The sequence below is a fragment of the Mus pahari genome, chromosome 5 (assembly GCF_900095145.1).
Source record: "Mus pahari chromosome 5, PAHARI_EIJ_v1.1, whole genome shotgun sequence".
In the NCBI taxonomy this organism is placed as follows: domain Eukaryota; kingdom Metazoa; phylum Chordata; class Mammalia; order Rodentia; family Muridae; genus Mus; species Mus pahari.
The window spans coordinates 59,745,940-59,763,288 of NC_034594.1; the positions used below are offsets into that span (position 1 = coordinate 59,745,940).

The 17,349-nt window shown below is 39.3% G+C and overlaps 1 pseudogene; it reads right to left on the minus strand.

The window, feature by feature from the left end:
• Positions 1-12,381: 12,381 nt before the first annotated feature.
• LOC110321954 lies at positions 12,382-17,043 on the minus strand (annotated as a pseudogene).
• Positions 17,044-17,349: the final 306 nt, after the last annotated feature.

The window sequence follows — 17,349 nt, forward strand, 5'->3', positions numbered from 1 at the left end:
ACCCCACCCGGGGATCCATCCCATCATCTGCCACCAAACCCAGACACTATTGCACATGCCAGAAAGATTCTGCTGAACGGACTCTGATATAGCGGCCATTTGTGAGGCTATGCCAGTACCTGACAAACACAGAAGTGGATGCTCACAGTCAGCTATTAGATGGAACACGGGCTCCCAATGGAGGAGTTAAAGTACCCAAGGTGCTGAAGGTGTCTGCAACACTGTAGGTGCAACAACAATATGAACTAACCAGTACCCCAGAGCTCGTGTCTCTAAGTGCATATGCAGCAGAAGATGGCATATTCAGCCATCATTGGGAAGAGAGGCCCCTTGGTCTTGCAAACTTTATATGCCCCATAGAGGGGAACGCCAGGGCCAAGAAGTGGGAGTGGGTGGGTATGGGAGCAGGGTGGGGGGAGGGTGTAGGGGACATTCGGGATAGCATTTGAAATGTAAATGAAGAAAATATCTAATAAAATAATTTAAAAAAGAAATATGTTTAATGTTGAGATAATTGGTCTGTACTAGAAAATTAAGCAGTAATATTTAAATACTCTCTCCAGGTCTTCATTTTTGCCTGTACAAATAATTTCACTCTAAGTATAAGTGATATAAGAAAAATATATGATTATATTCATATTACACATACAAATGTTCATATTTAATGCAAAACCTATCTGAAAAATTAAAATCAACTATTGCCTTCATAAAAGACAAAATTCAAGAAAATGTTACACTTATTTGTTTACATTGGCTAGAAATGCCATGGATTTGGAGGAATCACTATATATTCATGAATATGTATCTCAATTTGCATATGGATGTGTGTCAGTTGCTTAAATGACAGTTGTTTCCACAAATTAAATGGGAATTGAATAGTCAATTCACTAAATCAAAAGTATTATTGGGTATAAATTACATTGATATACTCATACACAAAGTAGATAGGAAGGATTTATGACTTTTAAAAGAAAAATAGAAGCAATTGATTCACTTTAAAACTGATGTCAACACAGCAATCTTTATTGTACATGGGAAAAAAAGAAAATTATAGAAACTGCTGACACTTATATAAATTAGTTGTGTTTATCTTCTAATGGGTGTGGTAAAGCTGTATAGTGCTCACACACAAACATTCATTTCCCCTTCTCAGAGTCCCGGGAGAATTTGGTTCTCTCAGTCTTGTACTAGGTACTGCTAAGCAGTGGATAGCTTACAGACCTGAGACAGAGAGAGACAGAGAGAGAAACAGAGAGAGAGAGAGAGAGAGAGAGAGAGAGAGAGAGAGAGAGAGAGAGAGAGAGAAACATCACTTAGAAACTCAAGTATTTAAATGAGAGTAAAAGATGTCCCCCTACAAAGCTCCCAGCTCTATAACCTGTCTAATGGTAACCACGGAAGACAAGCATGCCAGAGGCAAAGCTATAGTTCGAAGGATCATGAATTACCATGTCATTACATAGAGGACAATCTTAGAAGTTGCTTGGATCCACACAGGACTTTCCATGACTAAGAAATAAGGCTCTGTGAGTTTTTTAACCCACTGAGACGTTTATCATCACTTCCTGGTACCTCTTTGCAACTAAGACTGAGTTAATAAATGTAGCATTTATGATATTTCCAAGTAAAGTCTAACACAAAAGTATCTAGGCTTTCATATGAGTGTACATTCATTTTTCTTAAATAAAATCTTATTATAGCAGAGGCAAAAACTAAATCGTCTAAAAGGGAACCATGGAGGTAAAGTTGCTTCAAAGATAGAAATTTTAATTCTTATGAAGTTAGGAATATGAACACAGTTTGTAAGAATTAGTACTTCAGATGTGTTGGCAACAATCTTCTAACTATATATATATATACATATACATATATATATATATATATATGTATATGTATATATATATATATATGGCTATAGATGGTGTTTGGTGTTTAAGGCTTACCTTCTGTTGCATCTATATTCTATAGTAACTAGTAGTTCGAATATACAGAACATTTTTGTTAACTGGGGAATGTGAATAGAACTAAGGAGATAAAGTTTGAACGTCTTAATTCAGGGGGAGGCTCAGGAAATGGCAAAGAGAGACTAAAGGAACTCACTCCATGACAGAAGTCCTTGGGGGGATTTTAATAGAACTCGTGTTTTTATGTCAACATTGTATTCATTTAAAAAGTCATCTAAAAATAACAAGTTTTGAAAATTGAAATGACCTTTCCTAAGAAGAAAGCATTTTGAAAGATCTGTTTATTTTTTTTTAAAAAGAGATTTTTTTCTCCATTTAGGAGTCTTTCTATTGTAAGAGCTCCAGAATGACCACAGAGGTCAGGAGAAATAGGAATGTTGAGTAGCAAATTTGCTTGTCGCTTGACACTACTTTGTCATGAATTTGACTGGCTTTCTTCATATCTTGTAACGTCAGTCCAGTGGAAGGTGTGAGGTCACAATATATACAGAAGCTCATATCAACTCACATGGGCATACTCACTGTCTTCCCTCAGCATATCCTATTAAGTAGAAACACTGATATTTTGAACTTGACTAGAAGTCTAAGGAGTAATTTTTTTTTAACTTTTTTTGTCTTAAATTTACTGTTGCAATTGCATCACTGCGTGTGTGTGTTTGCCTGTGTTTCTGTGAGGACAGAGTAAAAGTAAACGTTCTCTCACTCAGCTGTAAGCAGAATGCCCCACTTCTGAAGAAGAAAAAAAAATCCAGTGCCTACAACTTGTGCTTAAGCTGAACCTGTGGGTATATTTCATTACACACTAAAGAGGGCATAGGAGAGTCAGTGTAACAGTGATATGATGTGAAGTGGTTCAATTTGACATTGATGTCTGTGGAGATGGATCGCAAAAGCTAGGAGCCAAGGAATGTGGATGCCCTTTAAGAGGCAGAAATGGATTCGCTCTGGGGCTCTGCGAAGGAATGCAGCCCTGCTGACACCAGGACTTTGTCCCAGAGAAAGACCCATGTCAAATTCTTAACTTTCAAAAACATGAGATAATGAGTTTATTTTTAAGCTACCAGATCAATGCTTGTTTGTTAGTTTTAATGGTGTGTAAGGATAATGGGGAAATGTTCCATCAATGTTTGAGAAGGTCCAACAAGGAACACAGCCACTCTTTTCATTTCTCCCATCAAATAAATATTAATAATAACAGTAAATGGAGGGACTCTGAGTGGGAATTTTAATATTAATGAGCTTTGTTCTCCAAACCCTAGAATTTGGGGAAACAGAATCTAATTCCTAAGAGAAAAAGCCAGGCATTTCCTGGGCTCCGCTTTGCTAAGAGAGAGCACTGTCTGGAACAACAGAAAGAACGGTGTTCTCCTTGGAGTCCATCTGTGCTCACAGTCTCTAACTGAAGAAGAATAAATCACAACAAGCAAGGTTTACTAAACGTCAGACATGACGTTCACCATTTTGTTGGACCTGGTCCTAAGCAGAGAAGGTTATTTAATACTGAGGCAGATTATAAATTTGTCAACCCAATCAGGGTGGACTTTGATGCTGGTCTTCTTGCTTTGCAGGCTCTGGTTGACGGCAGATTTTTAATTTATGCCTATACTTAGTTTCTTTGCACTTTATAAAATCCTGGTTCTGCCTATGTGTGCATCCTCTGTATGGTGATGTATAAGTCTAAATCTGTGAGAAAGCTCCATCATCACTTGCTTCCCCTCTCTGCTCCACTATTGTATAAAGTTTCATGTTTACAACATTCTAACTCTGTGTTAAGAAAAACAACCCCGGTCACCAAAGCTTATGGAGCCTTCTACATTTCCCAATGTGACAGTCATGAAGAAGGCAGGCACTGAAACCAAACATTCTAAAGCTTACTTTATGAAGTAGGGCCATTCATCTATCGGGGTATGGGAATAGTTTATTCAGAGCAAAAGTCACTGGAGGAAATCCAAACCTTTAGGAAGGGCAGTGGAGGCACATCTTTTTCAGGCCACTTAAAACTCTAGTTGGAGGAAGAGCATTATGAACACAGCAAAATAAAGTGAGAGGACTGATGAAGAAGGTCAGAGGGTGTCTAAAAAGTTTGGGAACTGTTAAATGACAATCACTAGGATTTCTTACAGAACTTTAATCAGTTCATCCTTTGATACTGAGGTCATTCAAAAGTTGCTAATTGGAATTTGAAGGGGTCATTAAGCTCTTACTTCTGGTTTTATTTAATGGACAATCTATTAAATTGGATCTAGAAATATCTCATTGCAAAGACCAGGAGACGGCCCAGTAGGTAAAGGCACCTGCCACCCAACTTGATGACCTGCGTTCAATTCACCAATGTCTCATAATAGAAAAAGAGAATCAATTCCAAACAGCTAAGCTATCCTCTTCCTCTCTCTCTCTCTCTCTCTCTCTCTCTCTCTCTCTCTCTCTCTCTCTCTTACACACACACAAATACACACACACAAACACATACAGTCTAAACAAATAATGTAATTTTTTAAAAAAAAATATCTAAGTGTATAGTTTATAAAATCCACAATGATGATTAAATGAGGTCAGAATATATTTTCATCACAATTGAAATAATACTTTAGTGTAACAGCAGCTATATACTTGGATGCTTTCTTTGCCTAGGGGTGGCTGAGAAAGTAGCTACTGAACTGAGACTCAGGAGTAGAAATATCATCACACAATATTGCCATTAAAAATGGTTAGACTTTGGTAATTATTCTACATCTAGATCTTAGACTCCATGAGTTCAAAGGGAAACACTAAACCATACTCTTCCTGCCAGTAAGAAATTTCACAACCTGCTGTAGCTTTTTGTACGGTAAACTGAGATACAAGCACAAACAGCAAATACACAGAATTTATAGTCTAATTTCCCTCCTGAATAAACGACACATGTGTCTGCCATAAATCATTGCAGTAAGTGGAGGCAGTTTAATACCTGCAAATATGTGCTCTGGACCTGTATGTTACTTAGTAGTTTTAAATTTAAGTTTAGTATGATGAAAAGCAATTAGAAAATTAATTTTAAACGAACAAATAACCCAACTATGGTTAAGCATACAGTTAAAATTTTAAGAAGCAATTTTCATGTGAAAACAAATTAAAATACTCTTAGTAGTTTCAATCAAAAATTGAAAAAAAATGTAAAGTCAATTAAATTATGCTTTTAAAGCCTGCATTGAACAATACATAGCATGCAGGGTAACCATGGCTCGCTTCATGGGGCCCACTACATGTTCCCATGTAATACTCAGATTATAAGACCAGATTTGAAGTGAAGCAGAAACTTGTTCCAGAAAACATTGATCTGTTGTACTGTTTTATTAGTTTCTTTTGTGTTTCTCTTTGGATTTGGTCATTTATTTTAATGCCAAAGATCGCACAGGGCTTCCTGCACACACAGGCTATCTCTGGGCTGTATCTTGAACTGAAACTATACGTTTTTAAATACTGATATAGAAAAAAAGCAAAGTTAAACCTGGATAAGAATTAGAGAAAAGGGATTGGTTTTGTTAATGTCCCCAGCTAAACACAGTTGTAAGCATGACCCTATCGGAATAGTTTCTGTTCTGTATTTTCATCCCCTGCTTTCTCTATATTTCTCCTTCTAATGCTATCCTTTCTCAGAGGCTACTTCTCATTAACAAGTGATACGTTCCCCTCAAGCTTTGGAAACTATCTGCCACTAATCCTTCCATGCATCTTCTGATGTTCTGAATTACAACTTTTACAACTGCAGCTGAGAAATCCAAACGTAGATAAGATGAACCATAAGGGAAAAAAGCCAAAGTGCTGCCTCAAGCAGAAGGCAGGCTATTTCTAAGTTTGTGGAATCAAATCATACTTGGCTTCTTGTTCCTTGTTTTCTCTTTCACTTAATTCCACAGGCCTGTGTCTGTTTTGGTCTAATTATCTACTCTCTTGACACATGGACTAGACTGCTTGCATTATAGCAGCTTAAGGAAATAGTCTATAAAGTTAAATTTCAAAAGCGAGTTTAGTCCCTTCCAAAAGGCATTTGAAGATGAACACCACCTTCCTTTGGTTCATGTATATTTTGGTCTTACAACCTATAATATTCTGTATGTTTCAGTAGCAGAAGGGGTATAAAATACTGTGCCTACAGTACAGTGCCCTGGCTGAAACTTCTAAAATTATATGAAGATATTCAGAGAAGGAAAACAGAAAATTATTCTTACAAAAACATTTTGAGACAAAAAATTGTATTTATATTAGTACAAGTGTGCTTAGACTCTTCCAAAATGATTCAACGATGAAGAATCTTTTCATATTAATTGAAAACTAAGGATGTGAGGTAGCATTAGACTACAACTTCCCTATTTGATATCCTCCTGTGTGGTTAGTACAGATTCATAATTATCACTTGAATAATGGCTACAGTTTTGTGTCTGACATATAACCCTCCTCTTTAAGCATTTTGTTGCTTATTTGGAAACCACTTCATCCATTGCACTAGGCATCTTAAAGAGCATACCTAATCTCATAAAATCTCATCCCCACCCACCTAAGAACTGATGCTTTCTGAGTCTACTTTGCCTTCTCTCCTCCTTTACATTCAACAGCGTCTGCTCTGTCATGCTATCATCCCTAGAACTGCATAGTCACTCCGCCACATATTTAAGGGTTTTGATAAAACAATGTCCTTTGGGGGAGGATGATAGCAAGAATTCTATGCAAAAGAAGCCAAGGAATAAGTGCTCTCTATTAATTAGCCATTCTAATATTTTATGGTACTTATCAACACTCAGCAACCTGTCATGCTGTGTTCCTTCCTTTTTGTTCTTTACCTGTGGGTTTCAGGACAAGAACTGATTTGCTTAATGCCACATTTCAGCACCCAGGACAGTGCCTGGCCTATTGTCTTTACATAATAAATCACTGTTAAGAATGAACTAAGAAATAGTCTTGGGTCCAGTGCAGACTTGTGACCCCAAGCTTTGTGTATCTCAATACTGTTACAGTGCTGGTCAGACAAAGCATGTAAGGTGATTCGCTAATGACAGGACCAGTAAACCTGATTTGCTGTTTGCTTTTTTGGTTTGTTTTGTTTCTTTGCTTGTTTGTTTTGTTTTAATTGGTATTTATTTCTAGTACCTAAAATTGCTACTGTTCAGAAAGCTTTTAGGTTGTTTGTTGTTGTTGTTGTTGTTATTGTTGTTGTTGATAATGATGATGTAGTTGTTGTTGTTTTATAAGAGGTATTGAGTGCACTGCAAACAGTACTTGATAAATATCGAATTAAAAAAAATATAATCTTGAAACTTTTATTTATCTTATTTGAATTTTATCAATTTGAAAAATGTCAAATTAACTGTGGCATACATAGATAGTAGTCTGACTACTTTTTTCATTGATCCATGTATTTAATGAGTAATTATAGTTGAGATCCTATATATCTGTCATCAATTCAGCAATTATTCTATAGCCAACATGTTTATCCACATTTCAACAGATCCAGAGAACCTCAGAACTGAACAGTCAGGCCTTAGCAACTTATTCTAGAATTTTGGATGCTAATACGCAATATAAAGTCATGTGTGGTCTGGTTTACGTAAGTTTTGTCCTTTGCCCATTAAATTTTAGTATTTACATATTCACAAATAGACGTGCAGCTGTGAACCTGAGACCAAATTAGCAGTTGGTGGTGACTAAAGATTCCATAGCAGGTGCAGCCCTTAAATTATCTTGTCTCACATTCCGCATGAGGCAACAAGAGCAATATCCTGGCCACATTCTGTCACCAGAGTCTGACACAAGCGAAGGCTCACATCCAATGTAGAAGGTCATGCCCAGTGGCAGAAAATTGGTGGCTTAAACACTACTAGCCAGATACTTTGACTGACATGTAAATAAGTTTTTAATCATGATAGCAATAATGTTGATGTAATAATTTCACTGGTTCCGTTGGTTCTGTGTTTAAAATGTGAATGGCATGTTCTTTCACCAGAAAGGGTTATATAGTGTCCCAAAACAGTGTTCAGAGTCATAGATCAGAAACTGCTAATATTACCAAATGTATGTGTGGATGTGTGGGGCATAACATGGCATCTTAGTCACCTTGCCTTCAATAACTTATTTAGAAAAGCTATAGGAAATTATGAGAGACAGAGACAGCAGCAGGGGGTGGGGGGAGAAGAAGGAGAGAGAGAGAAGCAATTTTAACTTTAGTAGCAGCATCTTTATAAAGTCTATGGCCATATATAAGGAAGTTATAATGTGAGTAATTGTATATACAGTTTAAAGACTTCTCCATCCACTACTTAATCCTCATACCACTTCTTAGGAACAATATACAATATAATAATTACTTCTATTATAGAAATGTGGGTATGAAGTACATAGAGGAATAGAAATATGTTGAAGGTTAGTAGTTATTGAACTTCGCAAAGAATCATGAGAACTTATTTTAATGAGTTCAGAATTTTTTATGTTCTAATCAACAACATGGTTATTCATTCATTGAACGTGTTAAGTTTCTGTTATGTCTCAAAATCAACCTGGAGTTCGTACAGAAGCATAAGGTAAAGTCATGGCCTCATTGTCAACAAGGAGGATAAGACTAACCAGAACTATATGAAGAACTAACCAGAGCCATAGGTGATGAGTGAGAAGAAGTCCTTTTGCTAAGTGGTTAGGAAATGGCTTTCAGATGAACTGTTTTAGGTGACATGATCTATTCTGGTAAGCAGCCAGACATACAGAAAATTGTCTAAGGTTTATTAAATAGTGAAGTTTTTTTTCTCTTGTGTGCTTAATCAAAAACAAAGGGAAATTTAGTAAGACTAGATTAAACCAAAGAGAGGATGAAGTTAAAGAATCAAACAAGAGATTCAGACCCAGAGGAAATCTACAGGTAGGGATTTCTGTCCACCCTGGACAAGCACCAGAGAAGTAACATCACCATATGGCATTTACATGACTCACTTTGCATTCCTAGAAAATGGTGTGGCCTGTTATATAATATAAACATTCTCTATTTATCTTTAATTACTGTCCAGGCACTCCACACGTGACAATCAATAGTTACTGTGGGAATATATGGTCCACTCCCAGGAGCAGTGTTTACAAAGATATAATTTGACATTTTTTCATACAATGGATATGTAATTATAGAAATGTAAATGAAAATTATATGACAGGACACAGAAAATGAAGCACAGAACAATAAGAATGGTTTAACCAGATTAAAATTTAATAAATGTTGTTTTATATTTGCAAATTCTGACAATGTGTTGAAACATAATTTAAATATTTGAGATTTTGTTGATAAGGCTTTTTTCTTTTACTTTTTATAAGATATTTGCTTGCGTTGTTAAAACGAGTGGTTTATTTGATTATTTAAACTTTATAGAGGTTACATGTAAAAGTGACCTCGCTGTAATAGTGAAACAGCATATTCAGAAATAAAGCAAACTTAACATAAAATATTCTTGAGAAACCTGAATTCAAAGGCAACTGTGGTCTACATTAATATGAGAGGTGAAAGAAAAGATGGGGTTATTTAAGATTGTGCCTTGGAGTTGGGTATGGTGGCACATGCCTTTAATCCCAGCACTTGGGAGGCAGAGGCAGGCAGATTTCTGAGTTCAAGGCCAGCCAGGTCTACAGAGTGAGTTCCAGGACAGCCAGGGCTACACAGAGAAACCCTGTCTCAAAAAAACAAACAAACAAACAAACAAAAAGATCGTGCCTTGGTATTTTCCAAGTAAATTTTCATATAAACAACAATATATAGGACATATAAAATGTGAGCAGAGCCATGTAAAAGTCAGTGGATTTTCATGATGACTCTACTGTGTGGCCATCATTCAGATTCAAAATGCAGTTGGAGAACTGAAAGCCCAAGGCTACTGTAGGCTATATAATGGGTTCTAGGCCAGCTTCAGTTTCACTGGAAGATTCATGCTCAAAAATTTAAAAATATAGTATTCATGGATATAAGTAATCAATGTGTGCGTTGACATAGTATTATTTAGAAATGGGCACAAGGAAGAGTAATGCAAAATCTAGATTAAAGGTTTACTAATGAGTTCTCATATATAACATACTTCCTGTCAGACCTTGGTATGTGCTCTCAAGCCATATCCTATTTTCACTGTGGCAAAGTAAGTTTTTAATGGGCAGTGTTCACTTGTGCTTCTGCCGGGACTCATCGTCTTACTTGGAGATCTGCATTGTAAAAGACGATTTTTGTTTGTTTGAGTGCTTATGTACTCTGTAGATCTTTCTTAGGCATAGTTTTATTTTTGTTAGTGTATCTTCTTCGTTAAAATACATTTTAGTTATCCAAATGACAAATGGAAGTTTGTTAGGAAGTTATGCATAAAATGTGCATAAGTTTAAATTTTCTGAGAGTAATGACTTTGTGATCCTGAATCTCAAAGAGTACCATGCCATGCCAGGTTTTGAAAACACTGAGAAACTTGCTTTTTATCCACATTTCATCATTGCTAAATAAATGCATTTTGTTTTACTTTTTAAATGAAAATGATAAAAAAGTAACCCTATTTCTACTATCTTGGCATAACACATGTCTACCCTTCTATAGAATTGGAAGTCATCTAAATTCTCATACGATAGACAATATGTACCTGCTTATATCTGTAATTACTTTTTAAATTATTTCATCCACGTTTAGTATGTAACTCTGTGCTATTTATATAATGATGCCTTGTTAAATTAAGATGCAAATTTACCAAAATATCTGTATGCGTTCCACTGTTGGAGGACAGTTGCCTACTTTCTGGTTTGGGAGAATTTGGTCTCCTGCGAGAATAAGCCCATAGTCAGTCAACGAAACTGAATGGGACCAGGGATTGTGCAGACTCTTGTGGATGAAATATTTTAAGTAAAAATAGTGTCAGAATGAAAACTGGTGCCCTCAGTGTTGAATGGGAGAGATTGAAGCCTGGGCTCTTCAGTAACTCTCCTGAGCACAAGGCTAGTAAGGGGGGAGCAGGATTCCATTCACAGATATTGCTTTTGCATGCCATGACTTTACAATGCAGCAAGAGAAGAGTGATAAATAAAATGGATCGTAGTTCCTGCTAGCTCGTGTCTCTAGCTGCGTATGCAGCAGAAGATGGTCTAGTCAGCCATCATTGGGAAGAGAGGCCCCTTGGTCTTGCAAACTTTATAAGCCCCAGTACAGGGGAACACCAGGGTCAAGAAGGTGGAGTGGGTGGGGAGGGGAGGGGGTGAGGTGGGGAGGGTATAGGGGACTTTGGGGATAGCATTTAAAATGTAAATGAAGTAAATACCTAATAAATATTGGAAAAAAATAATTCCTGCTAGCCACTTTAGTGTGTTTGGGGAGTTTGCATCATAAAATATGTCAGGCATTAACTTGCAAGGAAGATGCTAAAGAGAACGAAGAAGTGGGTAGAAATAACAGGCGAGCTGGTTTTGACTGCGGGTACAATGACCCAAGATGACTTTCAAGAGAATGGTATCTTAAATGAGGTTCCAAAAAAGGGGTTTAAATCCAGGCCTGTCTCACTCCACAGCCCATGCTGTTTACTACTGTATTACACTAATAAATAACCACTTATGACAATGGAAATTTCCATAAGACACTGTTAATCCTTTATAAGAATCTATTGCAGACACATTGCTGTAAAGATCATTAAGTAGGAAAAATGCTAATAGCTCTAAATTCAGACTGAATTTCATTACAAAGCCATCAAGGGTAACTGGAAAAGCCATTTGTACTTGTTTTGTATACATTTTCTGGCTGATAAGACTTTTGCCTTACTGCAAATAATCTGAGTTCAGAAAATGCATGTATTAATGGCAATTAGACAAATATTGTTGGAGAATACATTCAAAAGGATTAATATATTAACACGTGCCATTTATATTGTGACTCAGTTATATTCTGAGAAGTAGTTGATAGATGTCTTGTTTGGATTTATTGCTGTGGAGAGACACCATGACCAAGGCAACTCTTTCTTTTTTTAAATGGAGAAATCAATTTATTTTTCTTAATTCTGTTCATATAAATATATTCATTAAGACCAAAGGAGGGAAGGAAGGTTGGGCTGGTGACTAAATGGGAGAAGAGGAGGGCGGGGGCCTCTCAATTCTACTCAGCCAAAAATATGAAAGAAATTAAATTCATGGTGGGAGAAGAGATTTTAAAAAAAAATGATAGAAGATGGGAAGAAGGGGAAAACAGAAGGAGAACAACCAGGGAAAGGGAGACCCATGACAAAGGAGTTCCATAGGAAAAGGGGGATCCATGACAAGGGAGTCCCATGGAAAGGAGTCCCATGCCAGTGTGGGAATTCCTCTTCAGCCATAATGTGGTAGGCTCTGGCCAAGTCTTCCGCCTTGGCTCCCTGTGCTTGGCCCTTGTTCTTCCTTGCCAGGCTCTCCGCTCCACCAGCTATTGCCAGCTAGCTCACTCCATGATCCTCAGGACCTAATTCTTTTCAGCCACTTGAAGTTTGAAGCGACTCAAAGAGTTGTTGAGGAGAAGGGAGGCGTTCTGGGTGGCCAGGAGTCTGGCGAACACAGGCACTATAGTGTGCAAGACAGTAAGGTCTGAGTGGGGCGGCCATTCTCAGCAGTCCCACTGTTGTCTCCTCCCCCCGCCCCCACCGTACCAGGAAGCCCTGAGAATCCTTAAGCCATTTCGGAATGCCTTAGCACCAGACAAGGTAAGCTGGGTGAAGAGTTTTTCTGCCTCCTTCAGGGAGATCAGTCACCTCCAACACCCTTCCCAGCACATCTCCTGTCTCCAGGTCAGTGGAAGCAGATTTGAGTGCCTGTCTCTTGCCCCAGTTTCTGTGCTTCAATCCACTCTGGTGCACCGGGGAAGCTGACTGGCCATGAAGCAAGGGAGGGCAGATGGGACACCTGGTATTGTAATGGATGACCCAATAGGGAATAGCGCCCATCACCCTCTGTGGGACCTCTAGGCCAGGGGAGGGGGAGGGTGATGGTGTGAGGACAGACAGGGGGCTGAGTCCAGTGCAGTCCTTGCAGAGACTTGGGCAGGAGGGAGTGCTGGAGACTGGGTAAATGTGAAGGGGCTGCTGCCCATTTGTGCTTTGGCCTGAGGGTTACCATCAGGTCTCCGGGCTTCTGACCATGCTGGTCCACACTGTAGTATTTGCAGTGACTCCACTGGAACATGGATGGATTCTGGGGGGGCCTGGGGTCTGTTAGGAACATTCAGTTGCATGAACAACACACCTGGTCCAGAAGGTGACACTCCTAAGCCCTGCTGTGGCATTTATGATGGGCTGCAGGGAGAGGGAGGCTGAGGCATCTGGTACTGCTCAGAGCCAGGGGGCTGTGGAAACCCCACAGAAGGGCTCCTCCGGTTCTGCTGAGCTGATGGGATCATGCTGTAGGACACAGGCACACCTCCTGCTAGGAGGCCTCCTTGCACGGACTGGCTGGCAGGGATCAGCATGAGCTGCTGGAAAGGTTTTGTGAGTCACTGCCCACTGGGACTTGGTAAGAAGGCGGCGGAGTATACTGAACCACCAGGTCTTGTGTCTGGCCTCCCATGCTTCTCCTCTGGTTGCTGAGTAAGCCCTGGTTCTGAGGCTGCGGTACCCCAAGTATGCCTCAGTAAACTGTCTGCTGCTGGTTAGACATCATGGACTGTAAGCTAGGCTGCTGGGACACTTGAGAAAACTGTTGACCACGTTAGGGGCCGTAGGCCACCGGGTGAGACAGAGGCCGATATTGCTGGTCGGAATTAGGATACTGACCAGGAGGGTTGTAAGAAACCTGGATCTGTTGAGGGGGCTGCACGTAGCCTTGGAATGGCTGGACTTGTTGGGTAGGTGGAGCATGGCTAGAAATGGAAAAGTTGAAAGTAGGGAGGGGCTGTCCTGCAGAAGCCATGATGAAACTAGCTGACTGAGGATGCTGGGAGATAAGTGGGGGCTGGAACAACGCTGATGGGTCAGCTGCTTCAGTAGAACCTGAGCAGCTAACGCTTATTTGTCCAAAGGAGCTACCGAGGTCTTCTGCCTGTGAAATCATGTGATTATTCAAGGGTGGCTGTTGTTGAGGAGTGGGTGGGAGAGCAGGAAGTTGTTGTTGTTGTTGTTGTTGTTGTTGTTGTTGTTGCTGCTGCTGCTGCTGCTGCTGCTGCTGCTGCTGCTGCTGCTGCTGGGCAGTACGAGGAAGAAGGCCCTGGACAGACTGGGCTGAGGTGGCCTGATTGCACACTTCTGGGGCACCTAGTGCCATGCCTGGTGTGGAAAGCCTGCCTGCACCGATGCCTTTACTGCTGCCAATGCTGTCCCCTCGGCTGCTGGGTTTGGTGACAGAACCATATGAGTCTGTGCTGTTCTAAGGCCGTGATTCGCTGTCTGTGTTGCTCTGTTGGCTGCTTGAGGTACAGCTCAGCCCTTCCCGGTTTCCCCTGATGTCATTTAGATATCCATTCTGGCCAGTCTCTGGGGCAAATTCTCTCAGACCCTTTGATATTCCTCCTCTCTCTCTCTCTCCTATTGACTTGCTCCTCCTTCCATGTTGCAATGGAGCTCTCATCTGGTTATCATCTCAGTCCATACTGGCATTATTTCTCTTGATAAAATGCTGTGTTCTTCTCATCTTTGATATGTTCTGAGAACTTATATGTTCAGGAATCCTCATGTTGGTGGTTTTGTTGATGATGACAGCTTTCCCTGTTTGATCAACATTGTGGTCCATCCCAAAATAGGCAACCTCCTGGTGTAATAGCACCCAGTGGTATGAGGTCATCTGAGGGAACTTCTTGAACTGCTTATCATCACTGATGAAGTCCAGAATCTCTTGCTCTAACTTTAGCATCAGTATTCTGTCCCACAGGTTCTTTTTCAGTGCATTTACATGAAATTCATGTAGATCTATTCCAGTGGAATTGGTATATTCTTGTGTGGAGTCTCTGGATAGTACCTTCCTCAGGACCTTTTCTTTGATTTTTGTCCTTGTCTTCCTTTTCAAAGACATCTTTGGTGGACTTTTCATCCTCCTTGTGAGAGAGGCAGTTGATGTGCAGTTGAATAATATTGTGGGGGTCTAGGACTATCGACAAGTGGAGTGGAGAATTCTGCACATACTGCCAGACTGCACACAAACTTGAGCTTGGAATTTGACTTGGCTCTTTGGCTGGCATGGCCATGACGATGTCTGTCTCTGTGTCTCCTGACGTAGACTGTTCTCTTCATCCTCCTTCTCGACTTCTTTCTTACTTGGAGTTTGGCATATAAATTTATTTTTTTGTGTACAAATTCTTCCACCAGTTTTTTTTCTGATTCTTTCATTATTTCCAGAGTCTCCTGAGTAGTGTTACTGTTAGACACGTTCTAGAGCACAGTACCAGCAGCTTCTATGAGCTTAGGTTCAGGGCAAGGGCATGGATGCATCCAGGCAGGCATGGTGCAGGAGGAGCTGAGAATACTACATCTTCATCTGAAGGTGCTAGTGGAAGACTGACCAAGGCAACTCTTATAAGCATTCTATATCTTGATCTGAAGGCAGCAAAGAGGAACTGTGTGCCACTCTGGGTGACCACATCCAACTTCTTGGATTTAGCAAACTTGACTTGAAAAATCACTGTAGAAAAATTCATCTGAGCTCAGACTTCTCTTCAGTGATTACTGATGCCTCGGAGTCTGATGGTTACCTAATGTACTTTTTGTACATGGTTCTACCTTCTTGCTCCTCTACTGCATGCCCTACCCTCTGTCCCCACTTGTACCTTTCTATCACCTGTAGTCCTCTTTCTACTTTCTATTCATGCATGTTCAATTAAATGCCACACCCCCTTTTAAACTATTTTCTCCCATCATGGGTTCCTTTCAATTTTTATGACCTCCTACACATATTCGTCCCTCATATTTAATTCCCCCTTCTAAAATGATTCCATGTCCCCAGTCTCCATTCAATCCTTACTCTGCCCTTCTACCTCTAGGCTGCAGCAGCTGCATCTTCAGTCCTTTAATATAAGGTTTGTGCTTTGTTTTAGTTAAACATAATTAAGCTATATAATTAATTAGATACATATTTAGAAGTTTATAAGAACTGTTCTAAAGTGTTTCTATTATGGTAATTATCCAGAGCGGTTACCATAGAGCCCAACATGTCTGATAGCCCAATCTTCCTACTCAGAAAAGATGATGCATAGAGAAGACAGAAAGCATCCACAATGTTTCCTTCTCTTTGGGTCACTTTCCTGATTCTCTTGTTTCATTTAGTGACCTCATAATTCCATCTCTGAAATCAACTCCAACACAAACACATACACACACACACACACCACCACCACCACCACCACCACCACATAACCCTGCTGTCATATTGATACTACATTGCTCTTTAAGCTTCCCATTGTCTTATCATTCAAAAAGTCCATTATCTTCTTAAAGTACTATTTACCGAATCCCATATTTTTCTCAGTTTTCCCCTGTGTACTGTTATTGTGCATCCTTGCTTATTTACTGAAGAAGAAAGTAAAGATGATGGCATTTTTGATATTCTGGCTTTCTTTACCAAGTAATGCTGTCATTTTTAATTATTTTAATCTATAATATTTTGACATTATTTTCTAAACTTCATTTATTTGTTGTTCAGTTTCTAGTGTTTCATATTCTTTTCTCACGTTCACAGCTGACTCTTAGTTTATCAGTGTACCTTGAATATGACAACTACTGGAGATAATTTGTTTTCCACTCTTTGATATATGAATGTTGATTTTCCGATTCCTAATAGCTTTCATTTTAATAAAGCTGTTAGCTCTCAGAGACCTCAAAAGTTGTTAGTTGGTTGTTCTTATGTAAGAATTTAGGCACAGATAGAAAAATTTGAGACCAATGATGTCTGAGCAGGGATTATTTTAAAATGTTTTTTTTGTTTTAAAATGATTGGCAATGAATCAGCCATGAGGCTAAGCCACATATAGAATCAATAGCCCCACATTTACCCCAAGGCATATTTCTCTGGTTATAATAGATACTTGTGAAGTATCATCAAGTTCTTCTGCCTCTACAGCAGGAATCACCTGGGAGAAAAGGTCTGTGAAGTGTCTTCTACTGTCATCCATACGTGTTACCTCTGTCTACCACATTTGCTTATCTCTTTAAATATGTTCAATAACTACATGTCTCATTTTAAACTTCTTTGCAGGGAAAGTAAACTAAAAAAACTAACCCCCCCCAAATGCACTTTTATGGTCAGAGCTCTGTGTTCTCAACCAGCAAGTTTTCTGTCACCCATTCTAAATCCATACGTAAGATTTTACAACCTCTACCACCCTCAAAGCTCCTGCAAACAGCTTCATTTTCCATTCTGCCTGTGATGTCTCGCTGCCCTTTTGAAGACTTCATGCAGTTCTTTACCTCATTATATC